The following is a 14,280-nucleotide window of genomic DNA, read 5'->3' as shown; positions in this document are numbered from 1 at the left end:
CCATTCAAGTCTAATGATTCTCCCACATTACCATTATCAAATTTGCCTACACCTTTACATGTTCTACCTTAGAAAACCATCATACACCAAATAGTTCATGTTCACCACCATCTACTGTCGAACCACAAACTCCAATCGCCCAATCGCCCACCGACACTCCGGAAAAGCTCATGGCTTCTAGCCCTTCGACCACCGTACCTTCCTCGACACCACCTAGATGCTTCAAAAACATTGCCGAGTTATACTCTCCTTCTACGAGATACCCCATTCACTCGTGTTACCTTTCCACTAAATTACCTCTAGAACCAACTAGTGTAGTTGCTGCACTTAACGATCCTCTATGGCATAAAGCAGTGTCCGAGGAATATGCAGCTCTTATGAACAATTCTACGTGGGACCTTGTACCCTCACCTCCGAAAGTAAAGATTGTGTGGTGTAAGTGGATTTTTCGCACCAAACTCCTCTCGGATGGGTCATTTGATCAGTGCAAAGCCCGACTAGTTGCACAAGGGTTCAATCAAACCCCAGGAGTGGACTATAACAAAATGTATGGTCCCGTCCTAAAAAGGACCTCATTAAAAATACTTATGTCTCTAGCCGCCAGTCATCACTGGCATATTCATCAATTAGATATTTCTAACGCTTTTCTTCATGGCAATCTAGCAGAGACCATCTACATGCGACAACCACCAGGGTTCACCTCGACGAAGGTCCCTAATCATGTCGGTCGACTATGCAAAAGTCTCTATGGACTCAAACAAGCTCCAAGAGCCTGGTTTGCAAAGCTAAGTTCTTTCTTCATTAACCAAAAATTTACTAGTTCTCGCACAGATCCTTCTCTATTTTTCAAATCCTCTAATCAAACTCCATTATATATACTCATCTATGTCGAAGACATGTTACTTCTCAGTCCAGATCAACAACTAATCTCTCAAACCATTCACAATCTCCGCACTCAATTTCCTGTTCACGACCTCGGAGCAGCTCAAAGGTTCCTTGGAATTGACGTGAGTGGCGACCATACAGGTCTATTCCTTTCTCAAGAATAGTATGCCATAAAAATTTTACAATTGGCAAAAATGACTGACAGTAAACCAGTCAGCATTCCTTGTTCCATCATTGGTCCTCTCAAACCAAATGGATCATCACATCTCAAGTAAGATGATGTATTATATCAGAAAATAGTGGGCAGCCTCCAATACTTAACTCTTACGCACCTGGATATTGCCTTTGCAGTGAACAAAGCATGCCAATCCATGGATAACCCTCAACCTGGTAACTAGGTCTTTCTCAAACATCTTCTAAGATACCTTAAATGTACATATGATTTCTCTCTTCGATTTTAAGCTAAAATCCTACAACACTGCACGTTTTCAGTGATGCAGACTGGGCCGGCGATCTTATAGATCACAAGTCCAACAGCTGTTTTTTAATTTACTTAGGACAAAATCTCATCAGTTGGGGGTCTAAGAAACAGACTATCGTTGCTCGCTCTAGCACTGAAGCCGAATACAAAGCCATTGCCAACGTCACTGTCGAACTCATCTGGGTCAGGTCCCTTCTTTAAGAACTTCGCATTTCCATTCAGTCATGTCCCGTACTTTGGTGTGACAATATTGGCGCCACAGATCTCAATAAAAATCTGGTTTTCAATGCTCAGACTAAACACATTGAAATGGATTTTCAATTTGTTCGTGACTATGTTTCACAAGGCTTAATGTAGGTTTCGTTCCTGTCCACACAAGATCAACTTGCTGACTTCATAACCAAACCCCTCTCCAAGAAACATTTTTTTCTTCTCAGGAACAAGCTCAACCTTCACTCCAGCTTGAGCTTGCGGGGGAGTGTTGAGGACATAAGTTCCAATGACATCCTATCTCTCAAAGTGTCACCCTCACGTCGCTAGACTTTAGCACTGAAGACGTCATCACCTGCTCACGAACAGGTAATACAGTTGGCATCATTACTTGCCGCCAAGCGCCACATCCATCTCCCGCCATGATAACTAACGTCCTTTCAGAACGGCAGACTTCATTTGAATTTCTCTTATCTCAATATATAAACTTTATGCATACACCGTTACAAATAGTGTAGTGTACATCAAACCTCTCGCTGAAGTTCAATACACTCTTCTACTTATTCTCACTCTATCTTCTTCCCCAACGATCCTTCTGTCTCAAGCATACTCGAGAGGTCCCTTGCATCTCTGCCTCAATACTGTCAACAATAATAAGTTCCTGACAAATAAGCTTCCGCTACGGCACAGTCATTAGATTTATATCCTAGGCATTAAAATGTGAAAGATCTTTCTGTCTAAGAAGCCCGATGAACAATTAACTCGCTAAAATTGTGACTACTGCCGTTCTATATTCTCCAGCAGAAATATAGAAGTACTTAAAATAATATTTATTTTCTCAATCAACAGTCATTACCGTTTCCTATTAAAGTCACATTTTTGGCAGCAACCAGCTTAAATATGATGACTTTCATGGGCAGGGAGATTTTACACTGCTCACGGTGGAATAAGCCGAAGGACAGGCATAAAATAGATGAAAGTGGCATTCAAGATTAATCATGTTTAAACCAGCGTTCACGAAGCAGGAACTTGTTTAGAAGGGATTCAATGGCCAGTCTAACCAGACACATCTACAGTCATATCACGTTATGTCTGAAGTGTTTTTGAAATTTCATTCGAGGATAAGAAGTTTTCTTCCTTTAATTTTGAGAGTATACTCTATGAATTTTTAAATCAGAAATTGCAAAACAAAATTAAGGAGTCAATTTTTGTGCACCCTGAAATACCTTGATGATATCTCACTTATGCTATCATTTAGGTCCTATACATATGTAACAAAACTATCTATAAGAAACCCTAATATGAACGGCTGAAGTAAATAACGAGTAGATTTTAATGTTGCTGTAAATTTAATTTGCCTTCATCAGATAATTTTTTAATTAGCAAAACTCATCCAAATGTGTGTTTAGAAGGTATAATACTTGAATGAGTGTTTAGAAGGTAAATTGATGAGTTAAGTAAGAAGAGGAATTAAGTAAAAATGAATAATAATATTGATATAATAATAATAATTTATGAGATCCATAATAAGTGAAAAAAAGTAATGAGAGTAAGGTAGAGTCTAAAAGGATACAAAGTAGTAAAATACTATTATTAGTTGAAGATATTTTTACTATTATTCTTTATTAAAATATAGGGAGTTAGTGAATCGAGGTATTTTATTTTAGTAGAAGATAAGTGGAAGAATGGAGATGAATTGGGTCTACAACTTATGAGATATATGGGAAAGAGATTATATGATTAAATAATATTTATGTGATGAGATTTTAATATTAACAGCAATAGGGAGAATAGATTTTTTTGAATTTTAGAATATTTTATTTAAACGGACAGAGAAGGAGAGTATAAGAGAACATACTTCAGATTACTAATAGTGATTAAGAGGTAAGTATTTGTATTATAGCACAGATAGGGGTAGAGTATAGAAATATGACGCAAGTTATATATGTATGTATATATCTACATATATTTCATAAGTCATTTTAGTATTTAATATTTTATAGCCCAATCAGTATTTGTCATAATGCCACACCGAGGCCGAAATAGGAAATAAGATTCAAAATTGGATTTTGGCATGGATTAAGATGAAGTGTAGGAACCAGGTTAAGAAAAAAATAAAATATTTACCGAAGAGTTCAGAACATCACTAGCGACGCCCTGATTTAGGCAGTTGACGATGGGGACATTGTTCACTGCCCCTTGACTCCGTAGTGCATCATGGCAATTTTCAATGCTGGCAGCCTTCTGTGGTTGTCGTGAGATCCTCGATTACATGGATTGCTATTCGATTATTATGATGATATATACATGTTTATCTGCATTAAATAAGTCATATATGAGTCTTATTGAACCTAAAGTCATTAAATCCCATCTAACAATATTTTTTGGTTTTTTTGATATATTAAGTACTTCTAGGGATATTTGTAATGTTGTATTATGGAAGAAATAATTGTTTTAGTCAAAATATTATTTTTCTCAAAATTTTTGAAATTATTTTCATAAATATATGATTTTCTAACTCAAATATTTATTTGCATTATTGTGCTTTATATTTCATTTTATATACATTTTTATGTAATTTTTGATTTTATTGCACCGTGCCACGTGGTGCACGCATGTCCATCTTTTATTGGATTTTAGAAAAACACGCTGATGAGGCACGTGCTGATGCACCACCATGTCACACTTGTACTACCCTTAATTGTATAATATTATTATATATACCATTATTCCCATTTTTTGTTTTCTTACAAGGGCTGCCGGTTGAGGATGACGCAGGTGAAGAGGCAATCATTACATTTAATGCAATGAAAAACACAAAATCCTAAACAATGACATAATGGTGGTAACGAGGATGAGGAAAAATAAATCATTAGATTAATTCAATGACTAGGAGTTGTCCAACTTAAGGGCTTGATATGGGATGATCCAAAAGGTCGATCAAGCAGTAAGTTTGAGGACACTGATTTTTATATCCATGAGTATGATTGGATGTATAAATTGGGACACTGATTTTTATAAAAATTATCTTTAAACTCGCTTCACCTTGGAGAGGTAGATTGAAAGATAATAAGGTTTTGAAGGTCCATCGAGGGTGACATTGGTGTCTTGAGTGCATGGAGAAGGTAAATTGAGAAGGAGGAGGCTGATATGTATTCATTAAATGCTTTGATTCCAGTGAAAAAATAGATGTAAGGTAAGTCTCTTGCCTTAGCATTGATCCATATTTAAACATTCACTCAATAGATCATATCCATTTAAACATCACCATCATCTACCAACTATGCCACACGTCATCTATATTATCACTATCTTGTCCTGTGTTTCCCTTTCTATTTACATAATAGACCCTAAAACATTATCTTCCTCCATATCATTCCTGAATCATTGATAACACGTATTTTCATAGGTAAATATGACCATATTTACATATTTATTTTCACTAAATTGATTATATATGTGTGTTATCAAGCCTAAATTAATTAAGTCTATTTTAATAATGATATTTTGAATTTATATAATTTTAAAGTATTTTAATGATATTTTTTATGCAAAATACTAAAAGATCATAATTTTTGAGTTAGAATATTATTTTCCTGAACTTGTTGGCATCATATTCGAAGAGATTATTTTTTAAATTCTATATTTATATATATATATCTATAATTTTTATGAATTAATATCTATTTTTGGAATTATTTAATGGCTCTTTGACTTTTCCAAAATTGGAGGAGCAAGAGAATCGGAGGGCTGAGAATGTTCAAAATTCAAATCGCGATATCTGACGATCTGAAAGAAGTTCATGGCTGATTTTTTTAGCAGAGCTTCTTTTTTCATGCCTCTTTCCATTCATGAGTCGGATATATAAATAAAGCCTCATATTTTTTAAAAACACTATCTTTGAACTTACTTCCTTCTAGAGGGTTTTGAAGGTCCATAAAGGTGTTATTGGTGTTTTGAGTGATTGGGGAAGATCAAGAAAGAAGTGCCTTGATCCAGTGGAGCATAGGGATGTAAGGTTAGTCTCTTTCATCCTCTGATCTCAATCTCTGAACATAGAAAAAGTGCCTTCCACTGGTTTCTCTCTTTCACATCCCTTTACTTAGGTGTATATCCTTATTGTCATCACCATCTTCCATCATCTCACCCTACCACAACCATCTCTGATCTCGATCTCGTCACCTTCATCTTATATAAAAACCTAAACCATCTAATTCATTATCCTCTTCTCCATATCACAACCACCTATTTATTCTTCCATCACATCCATTAGTTATATCATTGTCGTTTCTCTTCCACCATTCTATTTCACCATCATCCATCCACATCCTCTTACATGCATTAACCCATTTCATCATCCTATCTTCTTATTCATCTTCTACATCAATCATCACTTCATGTCTTCATCTATCTCACTCTCTCATTTCCATTTGAGCAATCCACATCCTCCTACATGTTCCTCATATTATTATTCATATCATCATTATCACCCTCTCACCACTTCATATTCATCACATCACAATCCCCTATTTATATGTATCTTCTCTGATCCCTCATGAATCATCATTTAAAAAGTATTTAAACCCTAATATCCGTTCCATGTGGAGACAACGCTTGCCCATCACTAGACGGCCAACTTATTTTATGAGTAAAGGTTTATATTTTTTTATTGATTAACTCAAAAGTCAATGAGAAATTAACATCCTACATCCACCACCTTCATCACTACGTCTCATCACATCATCGACATCATGTTTTATCTCCAAATCCTCATTTAAATCATAATTACTACTATAATTTTTTTATTCTTATCATCAGCTTGTCATGTTTTCGTCTATATCATTTTCACTCGTTTAGTTCACGTTCCACTATCTACCACTTGTGGCAATCTTTATTTAATTGTTATCAAATATGAATTATCCCCATTTCATCTCACCATCTTCATCTTCTTAAAATCACCATATCGAGAGAGTTATTTCCCTAAGATATGTTCCTCATGGAGATGACCCCTTATATACTATTTACTAGATTTACGAGTATTGGTTTATAAATTTATTGATTAAACTCAAATCAACAACATCGTAATTTTGCCCCTATGTTTGAGTTTATCAGTCCTCACAGGGCTATTGGATTTCTTGTGGGGGTCCCCTTGGCCAGGGCCATAGATGACGCATGTATTTCTAGCCCTTATATCTTTATCAGAATGGGTTGAGAAGATCTTACACCCATCTTCCTTAACAAAATCTAATATATAGATCTTCCTTAAAAAATTGGAAGGTTGAGATGAAAAGACCACCTATAAGTTTGCCTATGGATAAATCCAAGCAACCCTTTCATAAAACCAAGTGATCTTTTTGTAGATGTTTCCCCCCAATTCGATCAAGGGATCGAATTGATTATAGAAACATGAGTTAAATTAGTCAATTTACGAGTGAAAAAGGCAAAATATTATCTAGACGTGTGAATAGATTAACCTTGAAACAAAAACAATTTATTACTATTGTTATAAAACAAGCTCTTATTTTATCTTTGCTGCTTTTTTCTTAATATTGAGAAACAATTTGAGAGAACTGAGTCAATCCCTAGAGCTACTGGTCCTAGAACTCAAAATAAATAGGACTATCTATTTTGAGCCCAAAAATGGAAAACAATGAGATTAAGAATAATCTAATAAATACAACCAAAAAAATAAAATGAATATAAAAGCTTATTAGATACTGGAATAACTGGTATCTAGTAAGTTCTAGCTACTATTGGATGGCTTCCTTTTTCTTTTCTTAAGATTGCAGCCTGTTGAACCATGGCTCTGATCTTCTCTTGTTAGTTTGTCCTAATGAGAAGCTGAACAAAACTATTGTTAACAACCCCATATCAAAAAAATCAGAAATACTTTTTTCTATATAAATTTATTTTAATGATTCAATTTGAATTTAAGATTTAAGTGCTCTATGTTTGCTGGCCTACTGCTGACTCAAGTGTTGTTGTGAATAGCTGGCTCAGCCTCTAACACTGCAATGTAAAACAATTCTTTTCTCTTATTTTTTCTATAATATTTAATTCAGCCCTAAAAAATTATAAATAACCATTAGAGAGAATAATTAAACCCAAAAGTGTTTTCCACTCCATTCAAACTAAAAGTGTTAAAATATATTTTGCATGAAAAATAATTGGGCCTCTATATTACATACAAAATCATTATGAGGAGTGTTGTTTTAACAAAAATGTTCATTTAATGCATGAATTCACCTTCAAAGGAGGATAATATGCACAATGCGATGCTAAAATGACATAAAAAATATAAGACTGCATGCATCAAAATGGATCCATCGCTGAACTAAATTAATATATATGTTGAATGAAAGCCTGATCCACATATATTTATAAATAGAGTAAGAATTGGGGAAATGAATTTAGATGCAATAATGTAGTCGAGCTATATATGAATGACGGCCTGATCCACATATATTGATTTTAAAGTCCAAGGTGAATGAAATATTGTGGTGATGTTAGAAAAATGAAAAGATGAAATTTTTTTGATATTACCTGTAAATTTATACCACCTGTACTTATTCCCTTAATAAAGAGGAGGGAGATTACTGATGTACGAAGATCAATATTTAGTTTTACTAAACTCTTAATGATTTTCACCACATTTTTTCCCCACAATTTATTTCGGATGCATTTCCCCGAATGGACACATGAAAGGAAAAAGAAGACAGCGTTTGCTCAACATAATTTTGAAATAATGGTGACACTTGCGAGTTGTTTCAATCGATAATAGATTACAGATCACAAGAATGAAGAAAAAGCCAGATAAATTACGTGTACTATAAAAGGTTATATGCCAGAAAGGATTTTATATAACTTCAAAGTTTCTCCTCTGCACCAACTAAATTTGGTGTCCACACTCTTACTTCATTTATTGACATTGAATGAATCAAGGGATATTGAGAACAAAAAATAGCTATTTTGAACTCCCCTTTGGTCTCCCTCTGTGAAATAGTAAAAATAAGAACAAATATCCGAGATTAAAACTTTCAAGGCATTGAGGTAAATGTTTTAAATTTCTCAAACTCCATTTTTCTTCCCACTTAATGGATAATGAACTGAATTTAACGTCTATAAAAGTTCACAGAAATCTATAAGGACCTAAAAATGAACTAATGTCCCCATATTGAGAAATAATGTATACACCCAACCCATTTGAACTATCTTGGTACTGGTTAACATAATTTTATTATTGCAGCCATTTTCTATTTTTATGGTTAATTTAGTAAAAATGCCGAATGCAAGTTTCAACCAATCAGTACTTGCATGTAGATTTTGTGCATATTTTATATTCTGGTTAACACTTTTTAACATGTTTGTCAAATAATCAAAGCTCTTAATAATAAGTTAAAGTCAACTCTTTTAATTCCATCACATGAAATACAATTAACACCTAATTCATAACTAACCCAAAAATTGTTAAAATTCTAAAGTTAAGTAAACTTTTGGATGGCATGAATGCATGTTATTTAAGTAATATTGTATAATAAATAATATTAAATTAATATAATAAATTAACATCCATATATTTCATGAATGCATACTAACAATCTACTTTGAACCGTTCCGGGAAATTTATGTGATAGATTTTACAAATCTAATTTTATGGACACTATTTAAGATATACCTGAATATTTTTACAAGTTTGATGTGTTTAAATAAATTTAAATAAATATATTTTTAATATTTAGATTTTTTACTAGATAGATAATATTTCGTGGAGAGACTTTGTGGACTGACTCAAAGCTTTGGTTTCTTGAAATCTATAATCAACTATTTTATCCTTCTTTATTTCTATCTATGAATTTGATGTTAGCATTTTATTCCATAATTAATGAATATTTATGTTTAGCCCATTTTTGTAAAAGACTACGTTTGTGTTTTGATGAATGTTAAAATTGGATTGTGCTAAGATAATCCTCAGTATGTGGGTTCACATCAGAGAAATTAGGCATATGAAGACTACTGACTTCATGCGGTTCAAGCTATGCGACTCACACATGCATTGGATGACCACCTTCATGTGTATCAATACATCTGATCTTTGATCATTTGGTCAATGGGTCGACTCATTGATGGAGGACTCAAAATTTTTATGAGAAAATGATATCCAGATCATATGTCATTGATCAAATATTTATGTTTATCAGACATCACTTGGCCAGTAAAATGTGATACCCAGCATGGACATATCTACTACTTACCTTAGATATTTATATCCTAATTAATGCATTATTTTATACCTTAAATATAGAAGAATAAAGTTAAATATTTATAAGATGTTGCAGAATATTATTTCAGATATCTAATATAAGTTCTAAGGAATTTTTAAGTTAAATTAATGGAGAATTCAATTATTGGTTTTATCTTTTATGGCATATGAAGTGAATGAAAAATTGTAATGATTCTTATTCAAATTTGAAGTAATTATTATGTCTTACTTTTCTGTCTCATATTAAATACATTTAAATTTTGGGATTTAAGAAATTACATAATTTCCCCTTTCACTTTTGATGCACCTATAGGTAGTTCTAGCACTAATTTTCAAGATCACCTCTTCTTTATCTCCCTTGGTAAGAAGAAACACTACAAATAGAAAGCATCATATATGGCCTTGTACAGAGACGTACACTCTTTTTTTTAAAAGAAAAATTTAATCATTAAGTTTTTTAATAACATCATCCAATTTAGAATCATACTTTTTGAGGCAGGTTGGAATGAGTTACGAGGAAAACAAGGATGTGCCCTAAAATTTGTGCCGTTAGTAATCTTGGGCTAAAGATCACCATTCGAAGATTATTGCTAATTGATTTTGAATTTTTATTAAACAAAAATGTACTTTATAACATCCATAAAACCATAGGTTTTATAATCGTACCATTGGCTGCAAGATAGAAGAAATTAATGCGGTATTTAATTTTTGAATTAGAAAAAGAGAGAAAGATGCACAATCATATCTTACTAATGACATCAAACAAAATGTTCCTTCAATATTCCAATGAAAGCAAAAATTAGGTTTGAATGTTCAAGTAAATCGGTTTGATTTAATTTAATCATTTCCTTTCCATGATTCTATAATTACTATTATCTATATTAGACCTCTTATTTTTATGGCTTAGTTTTGCACTAATGAATTAATCTCATCCTTGTGTTCAGGTCTACAACGTTTCTTGTATATTTAAAATTGTTATCTTTCGTACCATATCTTAAAATTTTGTGTCCATTCAGCATATCAAAAAAATATTTTTTCTACAATTTAAATATCTGAAATTCAACGTCGGAAATTTCCCACTTAAATCTCAATTTTGGAAAACTTATCATGCGATTTCAGTACGTTATAATCCATCTTGGAATGATCAACTTTTAAATCCTGATATCTGATTTCCATTTTTTGGAAATCCCTCTTGATCTTAATTTCAAACTACTAGTTCTTGTTTTAAGTCTGAAGTAAATTTATCTACAGATATAATTCAAGATATTCTCTTGAAAATTTCCATTGACCTGAATAACTACAAAATTAAATTTTAAAAATTTTGAATTTTCTGATCATTTCTTCAATACTAAATCAGGTTAATGTTTTGAGGCTGGAAAGACTTATCTCCGGAAGTCTTGAAGGAGGTTTGGAGGCATTGAATCTTCAAGGACCTTTCACATCCTAAGTAATGATCAGTTAAAAGAGCCAGCAGATAAGAATAAAAGGGAAGGATTGAAGCTATACCAGTTTTAAAGAGATCTAATATAGTTTGCAAGAAAAGATTGCAAGGACTACACATCAAATCTCACATCTTAGATGATCTAGAGTTATGCCTGAAGATCATTCAAGATCTAATGACTCTTTTTTAACTATCTTTGGAGAAATACTCTTTGTATGTTTGTTTCTAATTGATAAGAAAAACCTACTGTGGGAAAAATTTGCTAAACAAAACATGAAGAGTAAATTAGATAAATGCAACGTGATATATTGAATGGGTTGGGATTTAGGGAAGATATGCAATTTTATAACACACTTGGGATTTTCTCTAGTATTGTACTCTACCTTTAGGTAAGACATGCAATTCTATAGTTTCCCCATGTTCTCACTTTTAGGATGACCTATACATACTCTAAGGTACTCAAGGTTTATCCTTAAATAAAGGCAAAAAATTGTCAAAGTGCAAAAGAAATTCCACTATGATGTTCGAAGTTCATCTTCAATGCCTGAAAAACTCTACCTTTGATCTTTTGGAGTCACCATATTCTCCAAAGTTAAAAAATTACAGTTCATTTTTTTCATTTTGAGGATGAAGTGCATCCTAAGGACCAGCACTTTGACCACTACTGGGAGTTCAATTGATGATCATAACGATTATCAACCATCTGATCATCAATTACTTCTGTTCTCTAAAATTTAGGAAATTGAAAGTGACAATTAAGGAGACGAGAATCATATGTCGAATGACCAAGTAGATAGAATGTCATAAGTAGATACTCATGAACGAGATGACAACCATCAGGAGGCCATGGATATATACATCAGACAATTACCCCTTCATCATCTAAATTGATATACCTGAAAAATTCATATGAAATATAATAAAAGATTCATTATAAATAAAGTCATAAATGATATTTTATAATTATTTTATTGGTTACACATTTGTTAAGTTTTTTTATATTGAATCAGTTAAGTTGGTTAATGAATGACCCTCATGAAGTTCATCTCAATGTGGCACATTGTGTATTGTCTTACCCAAAAGGTACTATTGACAGGGATTATTACAGTCAAGGAATGGATGTGGGACACTTGAGATGTACTCCACTGCTCATGCGACAGATGATCAACTACATGGTATTGTCCATTTATTGGAGGAAATATAGTGACTTGGAGAAGTAAGAAACAAGAGATAGTGTCCCTCTCTAGTGCAGAAGTTGAGTATAGAGCTATGATGCGAGGAGTATGTAAAGCCGACTTGATGACCAAGTTCTTATAGTATTTCTTGACCCCATATAGCTTTACATACTCCTCGCACCATAGCTCTATTCTCAACTTTTGGGTCAAGAAATACTATAAGAATGATAGCCTCAATTTTGTCTTTACAAAGTGTATGCTTAAGCAAATGTTGGACTGGATTTTGTGATATAGTCACAGCCGACTTGTTGTCACAATAAAGTCCAACATTTGCTTAAGCATACACTTTGTAAAGACAAAATTGAGGCTATCATTCTCAATCCAGTGGTATGGTATTTGCAGCACAAAAATGTATATATTTTTACAAAAGGACAAATGGGTATGGTTCAGCAAGTTTGGCATGATCAACATCCATTCCCAACGTTGTCGGTGCATGTTTATTTAGTATTTGTTTTGTTCTTAATCTGTAAATTTGCCTCATTTTATGAGTGGCCCATATTGTTACTTTCCTTTAAACGGTTATATGTGCGCAAAAATTATAAGTGGCCCACATGACTGTGTATCAAGTGACTTATTCCAGGAATACGTCACATTAGTAACTCAGGTCCACCGAATTTTGTTATTGTCTGGTAACTAAGCCAACTAGGAGGAATATAAAATATGAATTTTGATTTATTGAAATCATATCCATCATAAGCTCTTTCTGCTGTCATCAAGAGATAGGAACATCCAAGGAATACTAAGGAGACATCAAGCTGGTTTTCATTTAACAATTCCCTTGTGATGTCAATGTAATTAATAAAGAAATAAAATAGAGATTTAGGATGAATATCTAGTGTATCACTATTTGGTGAAGTAGGACATTGAATATAAATATCATTCATGGAATTTAATATACACTTATCTGACATGGTTATTATTAATTATTAAAATGCCATAAAGTACATGTGCACAGGGAGAAGTCTATAAAACCACAATCTAAGTAACATCAATGAAACTATATTTTATTAACATATTTGATAATTAAGGATGATAAAATGACCATTCAAATGAAGTATCAAAATATGTTAATCACTAAATTGCATCATAATAACCACTATCAACTCTGTAAATAACACTGAATCAGATTTCATACTACACATATACAAGGCCAATACATGATTCTTACATTTTGGTAGTCCACACACCATATTTCCTCACTATGATATGTACAATTTTATTCTAAGATAGCGTGTAACAGTAGACATGCTCTTAAGAATAAGTGTTTGTATCATATTGGATGCTGACACAATAAGATATCAATATTATTTTGTTTAGGAAATATTGGCAAAGTCGATCCGAACAGACCATAAGCCCTTTATGAGGTGGCAAAATCACAATTGAAATAAAGTTGGGTTAATCATTGGCGAAGAGCCTAGAATATCCCATGCAGCAGTCTCAACTTTCCAAGATAAAATTTTTAGCCTCCAAAGATTCCATCATCTCACAAATCGTTGTCATTTGTTAAAAAAACAAATTCTTATCCTCATTAATAGTCAACAGAATTTAATATTACTCGTGCATATATCTTTTGACACTCTAATTTCATACATTGGTTTCTAATTTTTTTTCTCATTACTAATATTAACTTCTTTCCTTTAATTTCATAAATATAAATTCGTACAACAACTTTTTCATTTTGTCAGTAGAAAATTGTCTGCAGCTTAGGGACGTCTGGGGGTTTCTGATTTTTTTTCTTTGGGGAGAAATAATATTACTGAGGTTTGGA

This window comes from Wolffia australiana, chromosome 16 (genome assembly GCF_029677425.1).
Source record: "Wolffia australiana isolate 7733 chromosome 16, ASM2967742v1".
In the NCBI taxonomy this organism is placed as follows: Eukaryota; Viridiplantae; Streptophyta; class Magnoliopsida; order Alismatales; family Araceae; genus Wolffia; species Wolffia australiana.
The sequence above is the reverse complement of the archived record's forward strand: the minus strand, read 5'-3'. Positions refer to the sequence as shown.